We start from the raw sequence: 21,886 nt of genomic DNA, 5'->3' as shown, positions 1-21,886 counted from the left end.
GACGGGGCTGGAGACCTTGACCAGGCCAGGTCACGGCCAGCACTGTGCCCACAGCAGTCCAGATTTTCCAGCCCCCGATGTACCTCAGAGAGGAAGCTGCACGTTCGATTTTTTTTTCTTGGCTCCATATTAAAGAACAAAGCATGGGAACTGGATAGGCCCCTCTGTAAACAGAAAACACATGTTTTCTGCAAGAATGGGCTCTTCCTTTCCTGGTTTCTTCTTGCGTGGACAAAGCCCCCCTTAGGTCTCCTGGCGTCAAGAGCAGGGAGGCCTGAGACCCAGGACTGAGAAGGAGGTGATTCTTCTTAGGTCCAACTCAGGGGACAAATCCACTTTCTTAAATGAAGGAACAGACTGGACTTTAAATGGGGCCGCTCATTTGTGGGGTGGGGCTGGTGTATGGTCCCAGGAACCTGGCAGGACTTGAGAGTCACCTTGGGTTCTCCCTGAGCTAGCTTCCTTGGGACCTGCTAACCACACACAGGGCAGAGACCTTGCTGCTGTCTGCAAAGGGCTGTGTGACCTCAGGAAGGTTCTTAATCTCTCTGAGCCTTTGGGTTCTCATCTATAAAATGGGGATACCAATATTTGGTTGTTGAGGATTAATTGAGATACGGGTATAGCCCCGTCAGACTCAGAGGAGGCAGTGAGTAAGAGAATGCAATCGAATTTCGTTTCCTTCAATGCTGAGCTATTTTCACAGCCCCAGAGTGGCCTCAGAGACTGCTACACACACCTAGGCCCCCCACACTCCAAGGAGCACGTCTACACCCCCCGTCCTCTCCTGGGCCCTGGACGAGTGCCGGGGCTCAGCCACCCCAGACTGGCTGCAGCTCTTCTTTGGGAGCAGCCGCCTCGGGAACGGATTGTTCTTTTGTGTAACCCAGCAGCCTGATCTTTGTCCTCGAGGGGAGAGTTGGTTTTGGGAAATAACAAGGCGTCCTTTGGGCCAAGTCTGCTAAGTAGATGTGTGGAAGCCAAGCCGGCGCCCCCGTGGCTCCTGGCTCAGCTCCGAGGGGGGTTTGGAGGGAGCATATGGACCCAGTAGCCGCCACTGGTGTTGGTGGATGTGAGTGCCAGTGTGTGTGCATATAAAAACACACACAGAGTCCCACATGCCCAAGTGGGGTGGACGGACCAGAGCACAACCAGGCTCATTAACACGAGGCTGCCTTTCATGTGTCGGCCCACGGTTTCATTTTCGCAGAAATCTTTGTGGGAAAATTCTGAGTGTTTCTGATACAGGCAAATGTGTGAGAGTGAGGCAGGCAGCTGTCTCGCAAAAGCCCCAGACTTGGGCTGGGTTTCCTCCTGCCTGTCCCTCCTGAACTGCCGTGCGGCCCCTGGCTGGCCACTGCAGCCCTTGGTTTTCCCCTCTGGACAGTGGGGACCACGATGCCTACCCTCCTTCACAGGAGGGGCAGATGCAGAAGAGTGAGTCCAAACATACCCCAACGTCCTGGCCTGTGTGGCGAAGGCCTTACCGACATGGACACCCTCTGGCCCGGCATTTCAGCCTCTAGGAGTGCACCCTTAGGAAAGAAGCTGGGCCACTCAGAGGGGCGTCGGCATGAAGACAGTCCAGACAGTGTCACGCGCAACAGCAAAACCTCTGAAGGGACTGTGTGTGGCACACCATTGACAGGCGCTCTAACCCACCCATGGGATGGGCTGCTCCGTGGCTTTTGGGGCTCTAGGCCCGAACTCACAGGCCACGCCCACTGGGTAGCCAGGCATCGGTTGAAATTTTTCTCAAAATTAGTGTTCACAAGCCTCTATTCACAATAGCCAGGCCACCAGAAACAACCCGATTGTCCACCAACAGAGAAGCAGGTAAAGTGAGCTAGGCATAGGATGGGATATCATAAATCAACACCAAAGGCAATATTGATCGACTCGGCCATGGGACGAATGGCATTTCTGAGGAACAGGAGTTTGTACTCGGACCCCACGTGATCCAGGCAAAACTACAGCAGAGATGGGGTTCGCGCGCATCGTGGGCCCTGGAGCCTGGGAGGGGCCACCCTCAGGGGCCTGGGGGACTCAGGGGGTGGCAGATGTTTTCCTTCTTGACTGTGGCGGTGGCCACAGGGTGTGTGCGTTTGTTACAACTCACCCAGCAGCACCAGGGGCCTTACCTGGAAATTATTCCTCAGTAAAGTGGATCTGAAAACTTCATTGGTGTTTCAATTTTATTTTTCAAATCCTGTAGAGAATAATATTTAACGACGTGAAATGCTCACAACGCAACGGAAAGACTCTGAAATAGCCCAGAGTGGCCGCACACACGCAGCGCCTCTACGTACGTCATTTGGTGACTACCTGAAGGGCGTCCAGCCACATGTACCCAGTAATTATTTCCTGGGTAATTTTTTTCTTTTTTGTGCTTTTCTGTATTTTCAAATTTTCTCTAGCAAACACTTTTTTCACACTGGTGAAATAAAGACAAAGAACATCTCTTTTCCTTCCTTCCAGCCAGAGACTCGTGGCTCCAGGCCAGGGCGGCCAGGACGCCAGGCCCAGCGAGAGGGGCCTGCCCAGTGGCAGCAGTGGGCGGTGGGGGTGGGCGGGGCAGGCTCCTTCCCACCCGTTTTTGTGTGCGGTCAGTCTCAGGGGCCACCGTGCCCACTGGGCCAGCTGGGGGGTCCCGTTGGGAGTGACGGGACCCTGGCCTACACGCACACCTCCAGAGGGTGCCAGCCCCGCCTCCTGCCTTGGTCGAGGAGTGGAGTGTAGGTCTCTCCCTGCCAGAGGAGACCCCTCGGTGAGACTTGCTGGTACTGGGGGTCTTGGGGGGTGGGCAGACTCTGTGCACTTCTGACCTACAGTACACCACGGCCCTGTAAGGTCGGGGCCCCCGTGACCACCACCACCCTCTCCAAATCTGGGGACACAGAGAAGTGACTTGCTCAGAGCCACTCAGCTGGCAGCCACTGGAGCTCAGACTCCCCCCCAGGCCTGGGTTCTCCAGCCTGGGAGCGTCAGTTCCCGGAGTGCAGCACTCAAACTGCTCATTAAGGCAGTGGGGGGGGGGGGGCGCTCCCGGGCTGCATCTTTCCTCCACCTGCCATCCACTCCAGGTTCTGGCACGACTGAGAACCTGTTGCACGCCCAGGGCACCGTCCACTGGGGTCAGCAGTTACACGGAGTGAGCTTCTCTGATGACAGGGCTCTGCCCGCCATTCGGAGCTGCTGGGAGCCCAGCGTCAGGCCCCTGCTGTTGGCCCCTTCTGCCCAGCCAGTTGGTCTCAAAAGGCCGCCATGCAGGAGACCCGACAGGTACAGTCTCTTCCCCTCCGTGACTGAGCAGATTCTACAACAGACTGTGGAAATTAAAAATAAGAGCTCCAAACTGTTAAAATACATGTTTTAAACCAAGACACAAATGGGAAAGATGAGGTGGCAGCAGGTTAAGGACATTGGTGACGTGGGGTTTTCACCACCAGCACTTCCGTGACCTGGGGCGTCCTGCACGGATGGTCCTGGCAACCAGGGAGCGAAGGCTGGAGTTTCCTACCTGCGTGCAATGCTGCTTGCCAGGTGTGGCTGCTTGGGATTAGTTCACGACCCAGGGGTCACGAGTCCTGCTCAGATTCTCCAGCAGGTCTCACCAGCATCTCCATTTAAAAATAAGTCAGTGATGTCAAAGGAGAAAATTTAAAACATGGAACGTATCTGCATGCCTACTATGTCGCCGTAAACAAGCCAGGCTGTCGCGGGACCGGCCAAAGGCTGTGAAGTGAAGGGACTAAGAGGGAAATGCTTGCCTTCCCCCTCCCTCGCTTGGTGTTCCTGAATGTTCTGTAGCAGTGTGTATTACTCGCATAATTAGAAGGGATAAAATGCACTGATATTAAACGTAGTCAACGTACTTGAGCCTTCACGTCAAAGGGCTACCGTGACAATCAAGAGGACTGAACACCTACCTGGTATGTGCCAGGTCTGCTCAACTCCCCCACCATCCTGGCTCCTCAGAGGACCCCACAGGTGGGAGCCGCGCCCCCTGCACTCAGGAACGGAGGCCCCGAGATGGCCGGCACTGGGGCCCCACATGGCAGAGTTGGGGGTCGAGCATGGATGCTTCTGACTCAGAACTACGTTATTTCTGGAACGACATCTGCCCCTTCAAGGTGCACATTTTCCCTAGAAGCAGTGATCTTCAATTAAAACACTTTTATCTTGTTTACATGGAATCTGGAATTATTTCTGTGAACAGAATGTAGTGAACAATAATGTATAAATCATTTTTTTAAGCTTGACAATCCTGTTAACCAATGGCCAAAGCAAGTTTCAGCTACACAGTTTTCAGGGCCCAGGGCAAAAGGAAAAGCAGGCCCCCTTGCTGGGGAAGGGTTAGAAAGCTGGAGACAGGGACAGCAGGGACACGGGCGGCTGGGGGCCAGAAGCACATGGATTCGCACTTCCAGGAGAGGCGGGGTCCCCGTGCGCCTTCCGGTCCTGAAAATAAAACCGAGGCTGCTTAGGAAAGGAGGCCTGGGGAGGACGCCACGGGAGCACGCGGGCGCGCCCCCCTTCCTGGGAAAGGGCCAGGCCCCAGGATGAGCTTCCCTCTGCAAGGAGGGACACTTGTCGCACATGCTCATGAAATGTCACCCCCGCCACCCAGAGTCTCAGAGCTACGGTGGCTTTGCTGGGGCAGGCATGGCTGATGAGTCCCGGTCTTGGGAGAAAGGAGGCGAGCTGACACCCGAGCTTTCTCCTGTGGAGACACAGTCAGAACCCTCATCCCACCTCCTCTGGGAGAGCAACCACTGGCAGGGGGACTGTCCCCCAGGCGAGGTCCACTGTGGGCAAGCTGACCGGCATTCAGGTGTCTGAGGCTTCAGACACCAGCTCTGCGTGCCGCTCCTGCCAGCCCTGGGCCCGGCCTGCCCACCTCCGTCTCTGAGTCGTCTCGTCAGGTTCCAGGAGCCTCTGGGTGGATGAGTCCCGCCAGGACCCCCAGGGCTGCAGCCTCTCCCTGGGCCACGTGTGGAGGTCCGGACCCACGGCAGGCGGGGTCTCACCGGAGACCTCGTCGGAAGGGAAACTCCATTCCCACTCAGGCAGCACCTCTGGCACTCTGAGGCATCGCCCCCCTTTTTTGGAACAAGAAGCAACATATTCCCCCGCTTCCCCCCACCCACTGCATCCCTCACCTTGGCCTCCCCAGCCCCCTTTGCTCATTTTTCTTTAAAAAGCAAACAGCCCCACCCTCCCAGCCTGAAACAGCCCCTGGAGTCAGGCCTGGGACCAGGCGTCCTCTCCATCAACACGTCTTGCAGGGAAGGGTGGGTAGACCAACAGACACACATGCCCGTGCAGGGCCTCCCAAGGCCGATGGCTGCCAGGTGCCCTGCGCCCCTCAGCTCCTGTTCAGAGCTGCAAGCGCCCTCACAGTCTCTGCCCTGGACTCTGCCACCACTAAGATCCCCCTGGCTCGTCCCAGGACCCTGGACACCAGGGGTGCTGCCGTCCCTGGCTCTGGAACAGGAACCCAGGGTTGTCACTCCTGTGCGGAGTGGGTGAGACCAGAGGAAGCCCTGGGCCAACCCCAGGAGGTGGGGATCTGCCCTGAGCATCAGCCACCTTTCAGGGACCATCTTGTGCCCACCTTCCTGTCTGTTCCCTGAAACTGCCCAAGTGCTTTGGTGTGGGCTATAACTCAGGCAAGTGCCAGAGGAGTGTGCCTCAGCAAGGGACAGAGTCCGGGGACAGCCACGTCCCAGTGGGGTGGTTGTTTGTCCCTTAAGAAAAGACAAGTCCCAAAGCTTGTTGGTGGAATTCCCCGTCCTTGGGACGCCTGAGCAGCGGCCCTGGCTCCACCGTCTGTCTTTCTCCGCTCCCCTCTCCCGGCCGCGCTCCCTCTTTGTTGCCAAGCTCAGACGTCGCCGCTGAAACCCAGCCCAGCGCCCCGCGAAGCCCGGAAACTTCCAGCTCCGCGACTGTGCGGAAAGTTGGGGTCGCGAGGCCGGGGTGACCGTGGCAGGGCGCGGCGGTGACCCGGGGCGCGACCCCTCATGGACTGCCCTGGTCGGCCACCCCGGGACCTCGGACAGTCCGAGGGCCAGACGTGAACTTGACTGCGCTGCCACCGCCGGCTGCGGGGACTGGGACGACCTGGTAAGTGGCGCTCACTCTCCCGCCCTTGCGCGGGGGCACGGGCACCGCCGGCGGTGTTGGGCCCTGGCCAGGCCGGGGTGCGGGGCTTGGGCCAGGAGGGGGCGCCCGGGGGCGAGCGCGCCGCCTCTTCCTCGGAACAAAGAGTCGGGAAGTTTGGGAAGGCGTCTGCCCCACGTTCTCCCTCCCCCGGGCTGCTGGGTCTGGGCGGCGGCCATCAGGGCTCTTAAAGGGGAACGAAGCTCGCTCTGGCTTTCTCCTTTCCCCTCGTCCTGTGTGCCCCTCCTTTGGCTGGAGGGGAGGATGGGGCACCGGTGCCAATTGGCTTTCAGGTGGTAACCAACTGAGGCCTCGGGGCATCACATGAAGTCCAGAGCCTGCTGGGGAGAGGGTCCCCCACCTGCCCGGCCAGGCCCCCACTTGCTGCCAGGGGAGTGGGTCCTGGGGTTTTCCCCGAAGTCCTGGGTGGCCCTCCTGAGCAGGACCCCTGGTGCCCACCACCCCATCACTCTGCCTGGGGCAAGTGTGTCAAGGAAGCCATGCCACCACGCCACCACGCAATTGGAGCTTGGGGACACAACATGGCTGCTGTGAGCAGTGCCAGGGGTCAACAGACAGTCCAGTACCGGGGCCGACCTTGGAGAGCAGTGACAGGGACACCCCAATTCCTCTGCCCTGAGCCTGAGGCCCAGGCTCAGCCCGCACCCCCAGCTGGTTTCTCTGCACCCACCTCCCTCCCTCTGCCGCCGCACACGGCCTGGTCCCTGGGGGACCCCCCCCCAGGGAAACCACCCAACAAGGGTGGGGGCAGAGCCGCCGAAGCTCCCAGGGTGCTTGCTGCCCTGGACCTGGGCCTGGGGGTGTGAGTTTAACTGGGTGGTCCCCAAACACAGCAGGGACCGCCTGGCCGGCAGTGGTGGGCTCCCCAACCTTCCAGAGTCCACCCCTAACCTCCTCCATGGCACCTGCACTCAAAGCCCTGCTCAATGAGAGGCCGCAAGGTGGGGGCAGCAGCGCCCACAGGGCAGCGAGAGGGCTCGGGCCAGCCAGGGCCTGGGCAAGTCACCACCTCTGTATCCCTGGTCACTGCAGCAGGGACCTCAGACACGCAGTCCACCGGGGCCAGGTTTTGGAGAGTTTGCTGGATGGTGGGAAGAGGCAGCCCACGCGTCAGCTCCTACCCGTTGCTGCCGAGAGCATGAATGTCTCAGGTCCCAGGGCTTCTGCCTCTGCAGGGCAGGGAGACCCAGGTTTGTGCACAGGAGGTTGGAAAGCAGGCAACACCAGGCAACACTCAGGCCCAAGGGGGCTGAGCCCAGCCCGTGGCCCCCCCAGGCCACGACGCCTCCTGCACATGAACTGGTTAGTGTCAAAAGAGAGGCAGGTTTTGGAGAGCCCCTGTTCGGGCCCAAGCTTGCAAAGGAAGCCCCGTGGATCTGGGCCCAGGGAGAGAGTGGAGTTTGCGCCTCCTGTACCCACATCTCGTGGGCGCGTTGGCTTCGAGCCCTGAGTCCTCCAGGCGGCTGAGGCCGGCTTGCCTCCTCCCGGCCAGTTCTGCTTACCCAAGCTGATCTGAAGTTAGAATCTCCCCAAACGAGGGGTCCCATTGCTCCGTCTGCAGATCCTCTGGGAAGCCCCCATGCCTGCTCCAGCTGTGCCTGGTGCTCATTTGTGCCAAAGGAAAGGTAGGATGCAGAAATCGAACCTGAACTTAACCTTTCTCCTCCTTTCAGGAGGTAGAGTCGCTGCAAGCCTGGGCATTGTGCTGCAGGGCCACTGTGCGGGGAGCCAGGCCTGTGCCCCAGCCCTCTCACTGCTTCGGGCCTGCGGGGTGGCCCCAGGACAGTGACCTCCCCTCTCTGAGGTCTCTACTGCCTCACTCCGGGCAAATACTGGGAGAACCATGAGACCTGCGCAAACGCTCAGTGCGGCACCAGCACGCAGTGGGCGCTCAGCAACGGTTAGCGGCTGCTCTTTCACTGCAGTCGGGGTGGGCCGAGGGCCCTGGCCTCTGTCACCCATCACCTGCTTCTGGGGTGGCTCAGGAGTTGGTCCCTCGCATCTCATGTCAACTTGCAGTGGCTGGCCTCTCCGTACTCTTGCGGTTCCTTTCTTCTCCTAAAGGGAAGTCCCTGAGCCTCCCCCTTTTGCCTGTAGCTCCATGCCAAGCCCTGCAGAGGGAGAGTTAAGTATGACCTAGGCCCTTCCGTGCGGAGCTGCCGGATGCCCCGTGACCTTAGAACACCAGGATGAGGCTCTCTGAATTAATTTTGCATTCGGAGATGGTGTTTTCCACACTGTGCTCCTGCTGCTGGGTGTGCAGCCTCTGTTGAATGCCCCCAGAGATGAGCAGCTCACCACCTCTCTGGCAGTGTTGCTGCAGGAGCTGCAGGAGGAAGCTTCCCAGGGGTGCCCAGTCTTCACCGGCAGGACCAGATGTGGGACAAGTCCCCAGCAGTAGCACCCGGTTTCACCGGCGAAAACGCACACCTGGTGAGAAGGTCCTGAAAACGTGGCAAAGGGCTGATTTCAGACACCAGGGAAAGGACTGCAAGTGATTGAAGCGTGTTTTTACAAACCTCCCTCGTTTCCCACTTTTGCCGATGGCACGTGCAGCAAAGAGAAGAAGAGAGGGGACCTCTGAGTGGGGGGTAAAAAGCACCTACTACCAAAGCTGGTGTTGAGTTTAGGAAACTGGAAAGGAGAGTTCCGACGTGCAGAGCCCGGGGCTCTGGGCCTGCTCCTTCATGTGCAGGGCGCAGTGCAAACTAAAAATGCGGGGCTCTCTTGATTCTGAATCAAAAGTGATCGAGAATTTTAAGACGGTTACAACAGCGCGTTGAACCAAGCTCGGGTGCTTCTGGAGCGGGGCCACCTGCGGGCAGGCCCGGCGTGGCTGCCCGGTCCTGAAGCCAGCGTGCTGGCCCTGTCCCTGGCACGTGTCCGAGCCGCGTGCCCGGGCCCGGGCGCCCCGTAGGCAGTTCCGCGGAGGAGGCATGCCCGTTCTTTTGCAAGGATTGTTTTGTCCCATTACTGAGGTCACACGCTAATTTTAGAACATTTTTAGGCCGCATAAAAGGAGGAAAAAGCTGTCAGTTGCCTGTGTAACCACCCTCAGAGACAGCCAGTGGGAACCCTTCACCCAGCTTCTATGGAAAGCATAATTTGAAACAAAAATGAGCATCTTAGCATCTTATTATATGTATCATTTTATCTTCTGCTGGCTCCACTGAATGGTTTATCACGGCTCGTTCTGTAAGTGAGAAGATAACTCTCCTGCAAGTTGACTTTTAATGACTACTTAATATTCCATTTGGTGGGTTTCCTTCGCTGGCTCCTTACCATTGGACTCAGAATGTTTCCAACGACTTCCTGTCCTCCCGGTTACAAGTAACACTTTGAGGAATGTCTGTGCGCACATTTCTGCTTATTTCCTGAGGGAAGGGAGGCTGTTTGGGAGACCTTTAGGTTCCAGAAGCTTCTTGGGTTGGTTCTGAATTGCACCTGGGCCAGGAGCTCAGCCCCCCGCCCCCAGCCCCTTGCGCAGTGGCTGAAAGAATGCCCTGGCATCTTTTCCCTTTTTAAAATCCTCACCCAAGGACGTGTCTCCTGATCTTAGAGAGAGGGAAGAGAAACATTGATGTGAAAGAGAAACGTAGATCGGTTGCCTCTCCTTCACTCCCTGACTGGGAATCGAACCCATGACCTTTCTGTTCAAGGGGTGATGCTGCAACCACCTGAGCCACACTGGCCAGGGCTGCCTGACTGACTATCTTTTCAGTCTTAGAGGAAAACTCAGGCCTCCCCGGAGCTGACTTGACTGGGAAGCAGTGAGTCCTCACTACACAGGCCGCTCTGGCCAGCCCTGCCCCAGGGCTGTCCCCGTGAGGGGAGCCCTGTGAGGGGCTGTCTTCAGCCCCCTTTACAGGCCAGTGGGCAGAGGCCCTTGCCCCGGGACCTCCCTCCCATCTGTCCTGCTGTGGGAAGGACTCATTCGTGGTGGCCCCGCGTCCCACCACAGTATGGGCAGGATTCGGGGGTCGGGCTGCCTCGGCCATCAGGCCGGGGATGGGTGAGATACCCCTTAGCGTAGTGCCATTCACAGGGGATGCCCCAGACTGGTGGCAAGGAGAACAGGGGCAGGAGAGGGAGAGGGGTTGAGGCTGGGGTCACCTTGGGAGAGGGGGGCTCTGCGGGGCATCTGGCCTCTACCTGAAAGTTCCCGAGGGCCAGGGTGAGGGCTGCTGACCCCGCCCAGGGGCGCCTACCACAGACCGGCTGCGTGGCTGGGGCTGCGTGGCTGGGGCCCAGCGGTGGCAGGCCAGGCCGAACCCTGCGGCCTCCTTCGGAGGCCTCTGGGTGGTGTGGGGAGGAGAGGTGGTCTGCCAGTTCACTCTTGCCGCACTAACAGGGTTCACTGATGTGGTGGCTCCAAAGTGCAAGTGTGTGATCACACAGTCTGGAGGCTGGAAGTCTGCAATACCGCACAGCAAAAATCAAGGTGCTGGCTGACGCTTCTGGAGGCTCCAGGGTGGGGTTGTGTCCTGGCCCTCCCAGCTTCCAGGGGCGCCTGGCCCCTCCCTCCATCCTCAGAGGGGTGTGCTTCGACTCTCTGGCTGCAGCTGGGCTAGGGCCCCCGGTGGTAAGGAAGCATTAGATTGGATGAGATTAGATTTGATTGGGTGCGATTAGATTAGATTGGGTGTGGTTAGATTGCACCCACCTGGGTAATCCAGGTGCCTCTCACCTCGCCAGACCTGTAACTCCGTCCACCTGCCCCGTGAGCTCTGACTGTTTGGAGGAACTTCCTGCCAGAGGCCCATAGCCCCACCCCCTGCTCGTCTTCAGGGCAGAGGTTCTGGGAACCCAGGCAGGTTCTATGATCAACTAGGGGCCGTTCTTCCTCACCTCAACCCCACGGGGTAGGCAGAGCGGGCACTGTCGCCCCCACTTCACAGGTGGGCAAACGGAGGCCCAGAAAGGCCAGATAACTTGCTCAAGGCCACAGGAGGCAGGGCCTAGCCTTGGTGGTGGCTGGACCCTAAACCCAGGGTTCCATGGGGCCACTGCCTCCCTCTAGCAATACTGCACTTCCCGACTCTCACTGGGCCACGGCCCGTGACTCTTTCCAGAGGAGTCCCCAGAACAGGCCTGGTGATCCCAGGGACAGAGGGCCACGGGGCAGCCCTTGACAGGGGCTTGCGTGGGTGCGGAGGGGTCCGGAACCCCCCACCCCGGGGCAGGGCCTCGTGGCAGCTTGCACACTGGGGCTGTGCGAAGGGGAGGTGCGGGGACAGTCTGTCCCAGCTGGAGCGGGTGTCCCTTTCCCAGCCCCACGCAGCACACTTGAGCAGCTCTGAATAAGAAAGCCAGGACAAGAGCTTTCTTGGGGTGGCATGGGATACATGAAGGCCCAGCCCAAGGCTGGGCTCCGCAGGGGCAAGGTCTGAGCTCCCTCCAAGCTACACCCCTGGAGCCCCCATGCCCAGCAGAGGAGCAGTTAAGCTTCGGTGGGCACCTTGGCACGTAGCGCTGCCCAGAACATCCAGCTTTCCACCCCTACCAGGTCTCTTCCTTTTTGCCTTTTTCCTCCTTAATTAATCATATGCGGCTGCCCAATTTAAATATGGAAATGCCCAGCCCGGGAGTCACGGTGTGCCCAGCGGCTCTCCAGGCTCCGGAAGTGGGAGCACTGTGGCTCCCCTCCTCTCTGGTGTGTGTGAAATTACGTGCACAAAGGGGGCTCCTTATCTGAGTGTGTGAACTAAATAAATAAAATAAGGGCTTTTGTTGGGGCTCCGGCTCCTGTACAGGACTGTTTTGACTAAACTGCCCGTGCTGTCTGTGCCTTTATGGGACTCAGGAGACGGGAGGCAGGGGGAGGCCCTGTGGGCCAGCCGGGCATCTGGGCCTCTCCCTCCCCTGGCACTGCCGCACCCCTCCCCCCCGCCCGGGCTGGGCTCCCAGGCAGCCTGGCATGATGCCAGGCTCGCCGCCGCACTCGGGCAGCAGGGTGGGGCGAGCGGCGGCAGCGCCGAGGACGTGGCCGGGCGCCCTGGGCTCATGCAGCACCCCAGCCCGGAGGCCAGGGCCCAAAAAGGTGAGGGCACCCCAGCGGGTGCAGGGTGGGCGCAGGGTGGGCACTGGGCGGGCAGCAGGTGGTGGGGTGTGTCGGACAGGCCTGCAGGGGGAAAGCGGCTGCACGGAGCGGGCACAAAGCAGGGCAGTGCCAGGCCTGGCTGCTACCTCCCGGCTGGCCTCTCTCCTTCCCTCCCTCCCCCCTCCCTCTGGACCAGCCGAGGGGAGGCCCAGGGAGCACGCAAGGGGCCCAGGCAGGAACGCAGACGCGGAGCTGTGGCCGTGGGCGGAGGAGGCCCAGCGAGGCGGGGCCCAGGGCTGTCAAGGAGAAAAACATCCCGAGGCCTGCAAATTGCTGCTCTCAGCTTTTTTTTTTTTTTTAACTCCTCCTGCTTGGGAGGGAAAAAAAAGCAGTGCTTCCTCTAGAGGCGGATGTAAAAAGGATGCAGAATTTTAACCATCTCCTGCACCGAGGTTTTCCCTGGCAGGGTCTGGGCCCCGGCCTGGCACGGTGGCGCTACGAGAGGGGACTGGCCAGAGCTCATGAGGCCTATTTCTGGGACATGCCGGGCAGCCAAGCCTCCCTGGCAACCCCATCTGGAGGCTGGGCCCGGTGCAGGGGTGTGAGGACCGGAGGTCAGGGTGCCCGGGGCCTGCACAGAGCTGGCACGTGCTGGGCCACTAGGCACCGTAACATCACCTCTCATGCCACTGTCACGGTGCTTGGCGGGCTTGTCTTTTGGTGTTGAGTGTGGTGACTTGGCCTCTGGCTGGGGACCCCAGCTGTGCTCAAGGGGCTCCGGTTCTCGCCGACTTGGAGCCCTCAGCCATGCTGGGATCCTGCGCCTCTCTTGTGATGAATTTCGGTGTTTGAAAAACAACACGGGAAGCTTTTTGGCATCTGGTGGAGGCTTCACACACCAGGGCAGGACTTAAGGAATGCATTCTGGGGGGGAGGGGCGTCTGGTCAGTGGAGGAGGGGCAGGTGCCTCCCGAGTGCAGAGGAGGGGCTGCCTCCGGGGTCAGGATGCAGAGCGGGCGCTGGGCGGGACTGTCCAGCGAGGCACGGGGCCCAGGGCTTGCGAATGCGTTTTAATTTTAGTGTCTCTTAAAATCAGAATCAGAAACGGCTATCATCATAATGAACATAGAATGATGAATTCAGCCTGGATTGTATTCCTCTTTACACCAGCGCGGCCAGAGGCATTTCCGACATTTCTGGTGGGAGCGGTGACAAAAGCAAAAGTTTTGGGGACACAAAGGCTGTGATGAGGCCTCGGCCGGGCCAGCCTGTCCCAGACCTGGCTCCAGGGGTCCTCTGGGGGCCACCTGGGGGCCCTGCGAATGTGGCTTCTCTAAAGGCCAGCCAGGACGGGCCAACACAGGGCTCTGGCCTCTGTGTGTTCCTTTGCACACATGTGCTTTCCAAAGGGCTCCTAGACACCTGGGTGTGCAAGGCTCAATATCCACGACGAGGCTGAGGTTGTGTATGGCCATGAGGGCCTCATATTCCTGGCCCTCGGGTGTGGGTTGTCACCGGGCAGGATACGTGGTGGCCTCTTCCAACCACCTTCTCCTGCGTTGAAAGCGGGCCAAGGGGCCCGTTCACAGCCTCTGCTACCCACGGTCCGACACAGCTCTGTGCTATAAACAAACATGCCAGGAGCCACACACAGCCGGCTCTGCAGCTTTTCAAAAGATTGTATTTCTTTTTAGAGAGAGGGGAAGGGAGGAAGAAAGAGAGCGAAACATTCATGCGAGAGAGAAACAGTGATCCGTTGCCTCTTGCATCTGCCCCGAGCTGGGACCGAGCCCGCAACCCAGGCACATGCCCCGACCAGGAGTCGAACTGGCAACCTCTCTTTTGCTTTGCGTGTGATGCCCGACCCACCTGAGCCACATCGGTCAGGGTTGGCCTCTGCAATTTAACATGTACCAGCAGCCACGGTTTTAGAAGTGAAAATAGGTGACATTCACTGCCATCATACTATTTATTTAATCTGATATATATATATATATTTCAATATGTAATTAATACAAAATTATTGATGAGATATTTTACATTTTTTTCATGCTGTGTCTTTGAAATCCAGAGTGTGTTTTAGACATACATCTTGGTCTCCGACACACTTCGCATTTCAAAGGCTCGGTGGCCTCGTGTGGCTCACGGAGAGAGACTAGTGTACAGGGCAGTGCGGGCTCAGCGGCCCCCATGGCCCCCCAGGTTTGGGAGACTGCTTTTTCCACTGCCTTTTCGCTGGATGCTCCCCCCTGGTCAGGAGGCGCCTCCCCCCACACCCCTGTAGTCCTCTCCGGGAGCTGCACAAATGGGTGTTGAGGCTGCAGGTTTCCAGGGCGAGAGGCCACTGCTGCACAGGCCTCTCCACAGTGCTCCCAGACGCCAGGGGGACGGGCACAAAGGGCTGGCTTCAGGGTACAATAGCGGGGCGGTTAGTCACAGTGCTGGGCAGCGGGCTGGCAGACAGAGCTCCCTGTGTCTGCGCCCGGCCACTTCCCCTGCCGGCTTCCCATCCCTGCCCGGCTCTCCGGCTCTTCGTCTGGGCCCCTCCCCACTGGCCGATTAACCCCCTGCTGCCCACTACCTACCTGGCACCCCTGCCAGGCTCTGGTTTCCATCATCCAAGCTGGCAAGAGGCGGGCTCCTTCTAGGAGCCAGGATGGGGCCCGCAAGGTTTCTCCACTCGCTCCTCTTGAGAAACAGGCGTTCGCCCCAGTCGTCCCCAGGGCTGTTTTTACGGCTTGAGGAAGGGCTTTCTGACGAGCCGAGCCGAGAGCCGAGCCGAGAGCCGAGCTGAGTCTGCCGAGCTCCCCGCGCAAAGGTCTCCTCTGTGTTTCAGAGCGTTCACTGTGCAAGGGCTGTGCGTTTCTGGAAACAATGAGAAGCCCAAACTGTGAAAATTAAGGAGGGACCCTGAAGCTGGTGCCCGCACCACCCGTTTTAAAGCGAACAGACTGATATAAATATTTTAGTCCTGTGCCTAGATAGACGGAGAAGATAAAATAAATTAGTCATGTCCCAGCCCCGTCTGGGGACGCTGTGAAAGCAGGGCTCCTGTCGGCGTTTGCTACCTCGCAGTTACGATGAAAATCTCCCCTCCTGGGTCGCAGTCTGGAGGCGGAATTAGCTGTTTGTTGTGTTCTGACAGTTAAATTATTAACACGTGGAGAAGGTAACTGCCCCCCAAAAAGGCATAAAACACGGCTAACCGACTCCTTAATTTAAGAATTATCTGGGCAGAGATTCGGCGCTTCGGCCGCTCTGCGCTGCAGCGGAGTGGCGTGTGTTTCTGTTTTGGGAGACGGGGGCCTGCCGTGCCCCGTGTGAGGAGGGCGAGGAAAGACGGGGTCTTTTTAAAAAGTGCCCACCGATGTACAGCTTAAAACCTCCAAGGGCCAGACATTTTTCTGGGAGGGAATACATGTCTCCGATTTATTTATCTTACCTGTTGATTACATTTTAGAATTATTTAGTTTATCACTGACTCCTTGTCTAAAACTGAGGCTGTCTTAGGAATCTAAAAAGCTGAGGTCTGTTTGCTGCCTGGGCCCCGTGCCTCCCGGTTCCTAATCCTCAGCCATGAGCCGGGGGGCCGTCCCCCCGGCTCTTGGCGGCACACGGGCTGCGTGCAGCGTCCCACGGCCGTCTGCAGACGGCGGGTGATGGGAGACATATGCTCAGTTCTCGTCGTTTTGTTCTGATTTATTTTAAACCAGTTAAGATGATTTCAGGACACAGAGGAGTGTATCGTGCTCGCATTCTGAGAGCCCTTGGATTTTCAAGCTGGAGGACAAATTTTCTTTCCCCCCTCAAAAACCAAATTTAGAAATTGCCTTTTACAGTAGAAAGTGCCTTTTCACTCACTTTTAAAGAAAGAGACTTCGGCTCAAACGCATTTGATTTGTAGATTTGTTCCCATCTGTTGTTATCAAGGGGCTGTAAATGGCCCACTGTAAAAAAATAAATAAATAAGATAAGGAAAGGCGCATTCCCGCCCCGGCAGATGCCTTCTTCTGCGGGACTTCAGCCCAGCTCCACAGGCCTGTGCGCCGTCCCCGGCGTGCTGCCTCCCTCTCCGGAAGACTGTGGCATCTGGCTCTAATGTCATAAAAGACAGGCCCTGCCTGGCTGTGGTGATGTCCCCCCTCAGCCCGGCCGCTTCCCAGGGCCTCCCGGACCCCCTGAACTCAGGAGCACCCCTCTCAAGGGATACCTGGACCCTGTGCAAACAGCCTTGTTTCAAAGCAAACCCAACAAAATCTTCACCCGTTGCCATTCCACCCTGGATGCAGGCACCCCCTCCAGGAATGGAAAAAATGTTTTTCGAACGCCAGGAAACACACTCACTCGCTGGGGAAATATCTCCCCTGCTGGAAGGTGCCGGGATCGGAGGGCCAGACGCTGCTGCGAGGACGCTGCAGACGCAAAGCCTCCGTGACCCAGGTGCCCAGAGTCCACAGGAGAAGGACCCGTGTCTGTTCCAGCCCAACATCGAGGGCTGTGGCAGGGACCCGAGAGCGGCGGCCAGAATGCGCCTGGTGAGGCCGCCCGGTTTCGTTTCCTGTTTGACAGTGTTTTTCTGAGGGATGAAGTGCTAGACGCACAGGAACTACCATCATCGTCTTTATAACTTTCCCGGCAATATGTGATTGTAACTATTCATGTAAACTTGTGAACAGTAATTCATTTTATTCTTATAACGAATTAGATCGATTTGACGTGCAAGAAAGACAGTTGCATCCCTAAGAGGATCATTTTCTAATTATCAGAGCAACAGAAACTCGTAGAAAGTTTGGAAAATTCGTGTGAGGGGAAAATTGTTCCTCCTCCTCCCAGGCCGCTGAAGCTGCGGCCACACGGGCTTGTGCGGCCATCCCTCCCGGCCCTGCCAATTCTCGGAGCGGCGTCTCCTTTCGGAGGACTCTGTGGTGCCTGTGGCCGGGTCCCCTGCTCCTCACCGGCGGATGCTCTGTTTTGGCCACAGGCACAGGCGCTGGTGTGTGTGGGGGGGGCACACCTCGGGCTGGAGGCATCAGACAGACTGCCAACAGGACCCCATGGCAGAGCCCGGCCTGCAGGCTGATCAGGGGAGAAGGGTGTGCGTGGCAGGGCCTGAGCGTGGAGACAGACCTTCCCCACACAGGACGGGCAGGGCGGTGGGGGGACAGCAGGGCCCCTGCAGCCCAGTAAGAAGCGAGTCTGAGGTCAGAAGACTCAGCAAAGAGGACTGCTCGGACCAAATCAAAGGTGCCACTTCTCAGCCGGGCAAAGTTTCATCCAACTGTTGAGATAATGTTTCCCAGGTGTTCCACCTTCTGGTCCTGACCTAAAGCCACCAAGCAGTCGAGGCTGGTGCCAAGTGACTTGGAGGCAGGGGTCAGCCCGCACAACCCCAAACGCCGTGGTGAAATCAGGTGGATGTGTGCCTCAGCAGGTCCCCCAAATCTGCCGGACAGAGATGGCAGGAACCCTCACTATCCCCAGGCCTCTGGCAGGGAAGGGTCTGACTTCCAGGCTGCCTTCTGGAACCCATGTGAGCCGAGGGGGGTTCTAGAATTTCTGAGCTCATGTCTGAGAAGAGAAGGGGAATCTGCAGGGTCTGTTCGAACCCCTTAGAATACGCAGCAGCTTCAACACTCTCAGTGACAGACGTCCCTGCAGACAAAGTTCTCAGGCCAGACCGCTGGCTGCCGCGTTCGTCACAGCATAGAAGTAGTTCCCAGAAAAGGAATCTGGAATAACAGGGAACCCTGCAGTAATTTTCATGTAACAAAATAATGGGATATTGTGCCGCTGTGCGAACGCTGTTGACAAAGCATTTGTAACGACAAGGGGATACATTTCAGAAACAGGAAATGCACATGCAAATAATGTGACTGCAGGCCCGTGTGGACTGTGGAGAAGGAAATACGAAAAGAATGTTATTTCTGGATAATGGCGTATAGGTGAATTTTTCTCTTTCCATGCATTTTGTACTCACATTATTTATATTTTACACTGACTACTTAAATGGTCTGTCTCTTAAATTTCTGTCTTTCCATTTTACTCCTAAATGACTTACATTTTAGACTTAGCCGTGCCTTCTCTAAACACACGGCATTTTTATAAGCAGGGGGGAAATTCTCTGTAAAGGCTTGTGAGTGGAAATATAGACAAATGGCATATGTTGCCTCAGTGGATGTGGGTAGACGGCACGTCGCAGGAATATTCTTTAGGCCAACAAATATGTATAGTGAGTAAATATTCATTCTTTTACAAAAGATCTGCACGTCTGTAGCTTATTAATAAACACTACTGGGTTTCCTACCCAAACTTGCCCAATCCTGGCAGAAGCATCTCAAGATTTATTGTGAACCTAAGGAGAAGTGTTTTTTGTCCTCTGAACAGTAGCCTTGAGAAAGGGAAAAAAGTCATCCACTTTAGGTGCTGGGCCAGATGAGCGCCCTCCCCTGGGTAGACCCTGTGCGGGAATCATGAGTTTGTGCTTCGTGCGTCGACTGCTTGGTGTTTAAGGGCAATTTAAAAGATTCTGCAAGCTTCTACTGTAGAAGTACGTAGATATTGAATTCATAATGCCAGATGATAAACTGTGGTCTTTGGGTCGAAATCTTAGTAGTTTATTGATATGCATTGTTTGCTGTCTTGAGAGAGAGAGAGAGAGAGAAAGAGAGAGAGAAAGAAAGAAAAAGAAAGAAAAAGAAAGAATTTTCCTCTCAGCAGCACTTCTCAGGACTTCTGTACACAACTTATTATTCTGCACCGTTAAATCTCTTGCTGATTCACAGGGGTGCGTGGTTTGTGTAAAGTAAAAGGCGGGAATTTTCTTTTTTCACCATAATGCCAGAGGGTGTAGGAAGATGAAAAAATCTGTCTGTGTTTTCATGTAAAACATTTTAGCCTTCAAGCAAGTGGCGTTTGCTTCCCTGTAAAATGCGTTCCCTGGCCGGCAGCGTCGGGAAGGGTACAGTCCCGCGAACAGGAGGAATCGGGAAGTAGCGGCGCGGCCCCTTGGCTTTCGCGGCCGGTGGTGGTGGCGGGAGGCGCTTGGAGTAGCCGAGCTCGCCGCCACGCGGCGCAGGTGAGCCGGCTCGGGCCCTCCGCTTCCCGGCCCCCCAGAGGCGCAGGGCCCGCCCGGCAGGCTGGCCGCCCGGGAGGCCCAGCTGGGAGGTCCCGAGGCCTCCGGGGCGCGACCCTGTAATCCGCTTTAGTCACTATATTGTGCGCTTCGCTCGGCAAAGTAAACAGTGCAGCGAACAAAGCGGCGGCCGCTGGCCCGCGACTCCCTGACCCGGGGTCGTGCCCTTTGTTCGCCCTCAATGGGGCCGCCCGCCTGCGGCTAATTGGGGCGCGTGCCGCCCGCCACCTAGGACTTGGACCCAGGCGGGGCCTGGAACCTGGGCTCGGACGCGGACGCGGACGCGGAGGCGGAGGCGGACTCGGACTCGGACGCGGACCCGAACGCGGACGCGGACCCGGACGCGGACCCGGACGCGGACGCGGACGCGGACGTGGACCGGGACACGGACCGCAGCTCCACCCGGGACGGGGACGTGGATTCGGACGCGAACAGTGTCAGACTCGGGCCGCTGCTGCGGACACGGACTCCACGCGTGGACCATGGCTCACTGTGGCTCGCGCCGCCGCGGGCCCGGGCACGGACCTGGCCACGGACACGGACACGGGTCGTGGCTCGGATCGTGGCTCTGCCCCGGATACGGACACGTGGACTTGGCTTTGGATTCGGACACGGACGCCGGCGCGTCCCCGAGAGCGGCCCGCGGCTGATCGCTGAGTTGCTGCCGCCGCCGTTGCCGCGGACTCGGCGGGAGACCGAACTGGTACTCATCTGCCGCTCCGCCCCGGACTCAGTGTCGGACCCTGACCACGGCTCGTACCGGGCCACGGACACGAACCCGGTCACGGGTCCCAACCCCGGTGCACGCGCTCAGCTCCGGATTTGGACCTGTCGTCAGACCCCAGGAGCGGGGCTCGGAGCGCGGCCGATTGGGATTCGTGCCGCCGCCGCTGCCGCGCACCCGGGCACGCACTCGGATCCCGAGCCTGGGCTGCACTTGAACTGGGACTCCAAACCAGATCGTGGCTCCGACCCGGGTTCAACCCCGAACCAAGACCCAGATGTGGATGCATCCCGATCCGGGACCGCAGCTCGGCTCAGGGTTCAGACCGGAATGCGGACCCTCGGCTCGCACTGCGATCTCTGCCTGACGCGCCCAGACCGCAGCCCCCAGACCGCGGCTCTCTCGGGGCCCAACCAGCTGCCCTGCAGGCGGGACCCTGGACACGGACTGGGACCTGGACCTCCTGCTCCGGACCGCGGGTCCGCCGGAACACGGACTCGGATTCCGAGTCCAAACGGCCCGCAGCTCGGATCCCGGCTCTTCCTCAGTCTGTCACCGGGCCTCCCACCTCGTATCCCGGCTCTGCCCGAATGCGGACTCGGTCTCCGACTCCAAAACAGACCGCAGCTTGGACCCCAGTTCCGCCCCGGACTCGGGCTCAGACCCTGACTCGATCGCGGAAGCATCCCGAGCCTGGACCCCGGCGCAGCTCCGGGTTCGGACTGGGACGCGCCCCTCGCTCGCGCGGCAATCTCTGCCTGACGCGCCCCGGCCACAGTCCCCCAGACCGCGGTTCTCTCCGACCCCAACCAGCCGCCCTACAGACGGGACCCTGGACACGGGCTGGGACCCGGGCCTCCTGCCCCAGACTGCGGGTCTGCCCGAACACAAGCTCGGACTGCGAGTCCGGAACAGCCCGCAGCTCAGACCCGAGCTCTTTCTCGGACTCGGACTCAAACCGGGCCTCTTACCCTGAACCAGGCTGCGTCCAGGACACGGACTCAGACACGGACTCAGACACGGACTCGGACACGGACCTGGACCCCAAGCTCAGACCGTGGCGCAGACCCTGGCCTGGATGCGGACTCAGATCCCGACCCTGGACGCGGGCTCGCTCCGTACGGAGTCGATCTTGAGCCCCCACCTGGCTCTGCTGCAGACCCGGCCCTGGCCCACGTGGACCTGCGCCACGCACTTGGACTTCGGACGCCACCACGTGCAGACCCCAGACCTGACGCCCGCCAGACCACCCTGTTTCCTGCCTCTGCTTCAGCCTGGGCTCGGCTCGGCGGACCCGCTGCGGCCCTGCGCGGCGAGCCCGGCGCGATCTGCTGCAGGCGCGCGCAGGCCTCCCGACTCCGCGGCTGGGGCAGCCGCATCGTGTCTCCGGTGCTAGCGGAGGCGCAGACAGGAGTGACTTACTGTGCCCTGCTTTTCTGTCTCTGCTTTTCACTTCTGCTGGGAATCCTGCAAATGGGAAAGGGGAGCAGAACCCAGAGCCCCCAGTGAGGGGAACCTGGCGCACTCCACGTTTCCGCAGTGGGCTCTGTTCCGCAGGCTTGTTGTTACCGAGACCACCACCTTTCCAGGATCCCGGGCAGTTCCAGGTGCCGCTGGATGCCCATGTGTGACGAGGGCAGTCCACGCGAAATTCAGGCCTCGGTCAGTCCGTGTCCTCTGCTTCTTTTTTCTTCTTCAGACACTAGACACGGTTATAATTTTCACCCCAAGAAGCTTTGGAGACTTAGTATCTTGTAACTTACCTTATTTTAAAGGGTTTTGTCTGTTTAAAAAAAAAAACAGTTTC

General features: G+C 58.5%; 1 long non-coding RNA gene across 2 annotated transcripts; it reads right to left on the bottom strand.

Annotated features, from left to right (window-relative positions):
* Positions 1–13,925: 13,925 nt before the first annotated feature.
* On the bottom strand, positions 13,926–16,895 carry LOC118989363 (uncharacterized). 2 transcript variants are annotated; one of them, XR_005067000.1, is made up of 4 exons: positions 16,434–16,895; positions 16,085–16,170; positions 14,809–15,088; positions 13,926–14,628 (listed from the first exon to the last, which is right to left on the bottom strand). It is a non-coding gene; the product is annotated as an uncharacterized LOC118989363 (long non-coding RNA). The 2 variants fall into 2 exon arrangements; XR_005067001.1 differs by having other exon boundaries at positions 16,568–16,895.
* Positions 16,896–21,886: the final 4,991 nt, after the last annotated feature.

The sequence above is a fragment of the Sturnira hondurensis genome, unplaced genomic scaffold (genome assembly GCF_014824575.4).
Source record: "Sturnira hondurensis isolate 20B ecotype Veracruz unplaced genomic scaffold, ASM1482457v3 Scaffold0000780, whole genome shotgun sequence".
NCBI lineage: Eukaryota > Metazoa > Chordata > Mammalia > Chiroptera > Phyllostomidae > Sturnira > Sturnira hondurensis.
The sequence above is the reverse complement of the archived record's forward strand: the minus strand, read 5'-3'. Positions and strand labels throughout refer to the sequence as shown.